Consider the following 5,614-nt stretch of genomic DNA (forward strand, 5'->3'; position numbering starts at 1 on the left):
ATAACCCCCTATTGCATATACTTGTTAGTATTTTTTTTTATCCTTAATCAAAGTGTGTTTTTCTTATGTTTTTCAACTTTTTTAGTCATGCATAATGCATCATATATTAAAGTCTCACTTCTTAATCATAAAGTCGTTGCTTTTCCAAAAAAAAAAAAATTAATAAAATAAAAAAAATTCATAAAGTCGTTATCATGTTTGTTTCCATTATTCAATTCATGAATGCACTATATAATTCCTTACATATATCATATAAATTTCCTTATAATATCTTTAGCCAAAGTAAAAAAATGAGAATTAGCCTGAGTTGTTCAATTGCTCATTATAGTTATAACGAGCATCGGTTCGGCCCGCAGGGGAAAGCAGTCTAATGTTATTATACAGTTATACAACATAGGTGCTTGTTTGTTTCATAGCGCTAGTTATTCAATTCTAAAGGTTGTAGCCTCTGCATTAGAATCCGAATTTGACTGAACTGGTTCTATTTGTAGTTTGTATACACATCATTATGAGTTTCCCACATTTGACTTACCAGTTTGCCCATAGCTATCAAACATGACCTGCAACAAACAATATCCAGGCCAATTTATTACCATAGATCTCAAAACTGCTTGAAACTACTTCTTTTAATTAAATAATCAAAACTTACTAGCTAACAAAACTGTTAAAAAGGCTTAACAAACTAAGTCCCAATTGCAAATAAGATTTTAATCGGTACATAGATAACGAAGAGTGTGTAAATTTTATTTTCTATTCAGGCTATATGATACAAAAGTGTACATAAGTGTATTCAGGATATACAATACATACATATGTGTATATAAGCAAATTGTATTATGTGCAGACAACTAAAGGTAACAAAAACAGTCCACAAAATCTCATTTAACCAACAATAGGAACAAACACCCAATATATACATACTGATAGTGGTAAGAACCTCCTTAGACCACAACGTAGAACATACCTTCATTCGTAGTCGTAAACATTATTGAACTTGCCAAGTGAAAATAAGAACTTCTATTGCTGGATCGAGTCCTAAAAGAGTCAATAATTGAAACACCATGCATACAGAAATATAGTCAGAATAAAGAACTACAAATGTAAAAAAAAAAATTGAAAATAGTTAAATATAAGGAAAAGTCACAAACACACCTTCAACATTAGACATAGCATATATTATGATGGAAGTACACCAACTCTAATAAAAATTTCGATGACTAAGCATGTGTTATGATGACTATCCATTCATTAACTCAAAAACTTTATGAATTCAGTGTAGAGGTGGGGAGAGAATGAGAAATAAAAGGGTATTGGGGGAATATCTAGCAACGCAACGGTACAGAGAGGTTATAGAATTTGAACGGTTCAGAGCCTGATTCAGCACCACCCTTCATTCAGTGACCCAAAACAAACACTCTGAATGCTGACCGATTCAGCATTCAGTGCTGAATGGTCTCATTCAGATGCAAGCAAACACACCCTTAGTCTCAACCGTCATTCATCTCTCAGTTGTTTTCTTATGACAATAAACTGTGATGACATCATATATAACTTAATTATTAATTAAGAAATTAACCTCCTTGCTTTTGAGCTTCTGCAATTACATGCAGTGCAAGAGTTGTCTTTCCAGAAGCTTATGGACCATATATCTCCAATACACGTACCTGCATATGTAGATTAAAGCTTTAAAGGGAATAGAGAAGAGATATTAAACATCATATAATACAAAAAATACAGTTAACATGACACAAATACCTTTGGAAATCCACCAATTGCCAGTACGCTATCTAATGAAAAAGATCCGGTAGATAAAATCGAACTTGTCTAGAAAATGCACACTGACCAAGAAACATGATAGAACCCTTTCCATGAGAAGTATTGATTTGATCAATTGATTGTTTTAGGGGAATATCCTTTTTAGACAAATTTTCATCACCTGAATAGCCACCATCAGATTTAGATTTCTTCGTACCTTAAAGTTCAAAAAACTCTCGTATTACTGAAACAGTGATATGCTTAGGTGCCAATATTGTAGTCACCTAATTAACGAGTATCAAAACTAACAAAAAACACAAAATTGTAGTCCATCTAGAAATCAGTAGCACCTATCTTTTGTAGAAAAACTGCTTATCTGAGATGATGATGAAGAGTTATTATTCATCAAACCATTATCATTCATTCAATCATTCAACAAAACCATTATCAAAATGTTATGAAGAAGAAATATGGCCATTAGTAAACAAGCCTCATAAGCATGGAAGTAAAGTTAGAAGTCAAAGTAAAAAAAAATAATGGCCACTTTTTGACTACATGGGCGAGATTCATTGATAAGTAAAAAGGGTACAAACAGGATAATCATAATTTAAAAAAAATTGAAAAAATATCTTCTTAGGGTCTTTTAATATGAAAATAGAAGAAAGCGAAAATATAACAGATTTTTTTTAACAAAATCGTTAAAAAATTGGTAATGAATGATTAATTTTATCATTCATAAAACGATTATTATCATTCATCACCGATTTTTGAATGATTTCGAATATTTTTTGCTTATAAAAATATAGATTAGGAGATACACCTACGCAAAAGCCACCCATATGAAAACATAGTCCTAGACAAAACCATATACAATGAGCTTATAAATTTATATCAGAACGCCTGACAATACACATATGTATGTTCTCTCTTTGTAAGAAAACTAAATTATATATAAATAACAACAGCTACCTTCTTCCTTTTAACTTTATATAATATATAATATTCATTTAGATAGCATTCATTACAACCAACAAGGTATGACAGTGCAGGTATATACCTTCTTTCTAGTAACTTACTCATACCAAGATCTATACAACTAAACCAAACTTTATCTAAACTAGTGAACACATAACATACTGAAGAAAGAAAAAAAATCTATATAAGAATTGTTACAGCCAAAAATTATATAAATACATATAAACTTTCTAAATTACTACATGTACATCAGTAGTCCATTATATAACTCTCACAGACAAAAACACAAACAGTTGGTGTGCATAAAAACGTAGTTAGATTAAAAGTATTCATATATAAACATACATTGTAAAATTACATTAAACGTATTAAAAAATTGAAATACTTACAGAAAGTAACGAGAGCTTGAGCCAGGGCTTGTTGATATTGATAAATAGTTCTCATAAGAGGTGTACTAGGAAAAAATACTTGAAGGTTGTGGATTGAAGCCCACCTAAGAGAATGCAAGTTAGTGGTTTATCATTCCACACCTCATGAACCTGAATCGAATCCACAATACAGGGCACTGATTTGTATCATTCTTCTAAATTATCATTCTAAAACTCATTAATTAATCTGAACCAAATCCACTGTTGACAGAATTGACAATATTAATAGACTTAAACCTGAGATTGACATTAACCTTGCACCACCACTGATCTGCATAGTCATGGAGTTCCAATTTCATCAATTGTTGCTTCATTTCAGATCCATAATTTGAGATGCATCAAAGCAACTTTTCATCACCAACACCATTTGCTCTGATTCCTTTTGCTTTAAATCATTCAAATTTAACCACCGAGGGTTTCGAACTTATCAACATAGATCAATTCAATAACAAAAGGCATAAATTAGGGCAAATATAGGTACCGTGAAATAGATCGTGTTCGTCGTGCAAGAAGACATCAGGAGTCGCCATGATTGCAGTGATTCGATTAATTGACTGAGCGATTACAGAAGGTAGAAACTTGTTGGATGTAAAAGAAATACTGTAATTAGCATCGTTTGTAATTAGCATCGTTCAGAGTTCATCAGAATCGTCTTCCGTGTTTTTAATTAATGAATTTGTAATTTACCCTTTTACCCCTCCATGTTATTTTTAATTTTTTGGTAGTTAGTGGTCAGAATTTGCTTATTCAGTTTGTACTCATTTTAAGCTTAGCCATTGATCGCGCTCCTATATATATATATATATATATATATATATATATATATATATATTCCATGAAAATTGGTATGTCCTGTGTGTAGGAGTACACTTGCATTTTTGTACAGTTTGCGGATATAGGTGTGCTCCTGACCATGTAATGTACATTGTGAGTTTATGATTAATATAAATACTGCCTTTCAAAAAAAAATGTTGATGACATTATCATAAGTAGCTTAGATTTTTTTTATATTTATTTTTGAAGTTTATTATGTTTAAAAAAGAGTTATATATTACATCATCATTTTAAAATTTTAATAGAAACTATACACGTATATGTTAAAAGTAAGTGACTTTAAAAAGAATGGTTCGGGGCCTAAATGTATTGATCGTGCTTGGAACTCGTGGGTTTATCAAGAGCCAGGCCCACTAGATGTTAAAAAAGATCGGTCCATGACCTAATCTGAGCAGGTGACTAGTTATGACTTTTTTTTTTTTTTAACCTAGTATCTAAACGGTCAACTTGACTAATCCCAGAGCGACTACTCGCTACGCGAGCAACCCGGAGTCATTGCAGGCGAAACTCCGTGGCCATGAGTGGATGACATCACTTGTGACTACACTTTTGCTAGATTTTGATTGACTTAATTACACGTTTAGTCACTGTGATTTGTCAAAAAATGCAACTTTAGTCACTATGGTTTTTTTTTGCAAGTTTAGTCGCTTTGATTTCAAAATATTACACGTTTAGTCACTCACTCTGACAAACGTTAATTTTATCCATTAAGCGTCAGTCATGTCAAGACATATGAGGGTAGTTTAGTCCTAATTTTTTCCTTCAACTTCTTTTTCTTCAGCTCTTCTTCCCCAAATAAAATCAATAAACCCTAAACAAATGAACATTCATCAGACATCAAACATATATTAATATTTAAAAACCCACATATCTATCCTATACATCCCGAAAAAATATAACAAATTATCACAAACTCACTTTTTTTCTTTTGACTTTCATACAATAACCTCCACCTATTTTATTTTGAATATTTCATCCAGAAAAACTTTACAACCACCATGAGTTTGATGGGACCCTTCAGATATCGATTTCAACCACCATAAATTTTATTTTCTTGATTTTATTTTCTCTTTATAGTTCACCTCTATCTCTTTCAGATCGACATAATGACATCGAAGATGATGTGTATGATAGCATTTTACATTCTTACATCTTAATTCTTAAATACATCTAAAACCAAAATTCAGCAACACAGTTTATCAAAAATCAATTCATCAAAAACCAACAACAAAAATTGAATGTGAGAGAGAGGATTCATACCTTCCTAAAACCAAAAATCATATATTGAAACAACAAAGAAGAAGCTTCATAGATAGATTAGTTCGTACAAGAATCAAGATCTAAAATACACTAATCGAGATCAATAATGCCGATTTCAAAGTCGCAGGCTTCAAAATCCACAATCTGTCGCGTCAATTGCCGGAATATATAGCGGCGATGGGTTGGTTGTCGTTGTTCATCATGTTAATTCCATGCTCAACGTCGACCGAGAAAGAATGGATCGTCGTCGTTTTGAAGCTCGAACAAACCATCGCTTGATTCTGATATCGGAACCTTCGTTGAATCAAAAGCCTGTGAAATTAATTTAGGGGTTTTCCATGTGAAATATAGTTTGGTTTTGT

At 31.9% G+C, this 5,614-nt stretch overlaps 1 long non-coding RNA gene across 1 annotated transcript; it reads right to left on the reverse strand.

Moving 5' to 3' along the window:
* Nucleotides 1–202: 202 nt before the first annotated feature.
* On the reverse strand, nt 203–3,431 carry LOC139862815 (uncharacterized). The gene is made up of 4 exons (XR_011764288.1): nt 3,120–3,431; nt 1,756–1,972; nt 965–1,664; nt 203–560 (listed from the first exon to the last, which is right to left on the reverse strand). It is a non-coding gene; the product is annotated as an uncharacterized lncRNA (long non-coding RNA).
* Nucleotides 3,432–5,614: the final 2,183 nt, after the last annotated feature.

The sequence above is a fragment of the Rutidosis leptorrhynchoides genome, chromosome 8, assembly GCF_046630445.1.
Source record: "Rutidosis leptorrhynchoides isolate AG116_Rl617_1_P2 chromosome 8, CSIRO_AGI_Rlap_v1, whole genome shotgun sequence".
Lineage (NCBI taxonomy): Eukaryota > Viridiplantae > Streptophyta > Magnoliopsida > Asterales > Asteraceae > Rutidosis > Rutidosis leptorrhynchoides.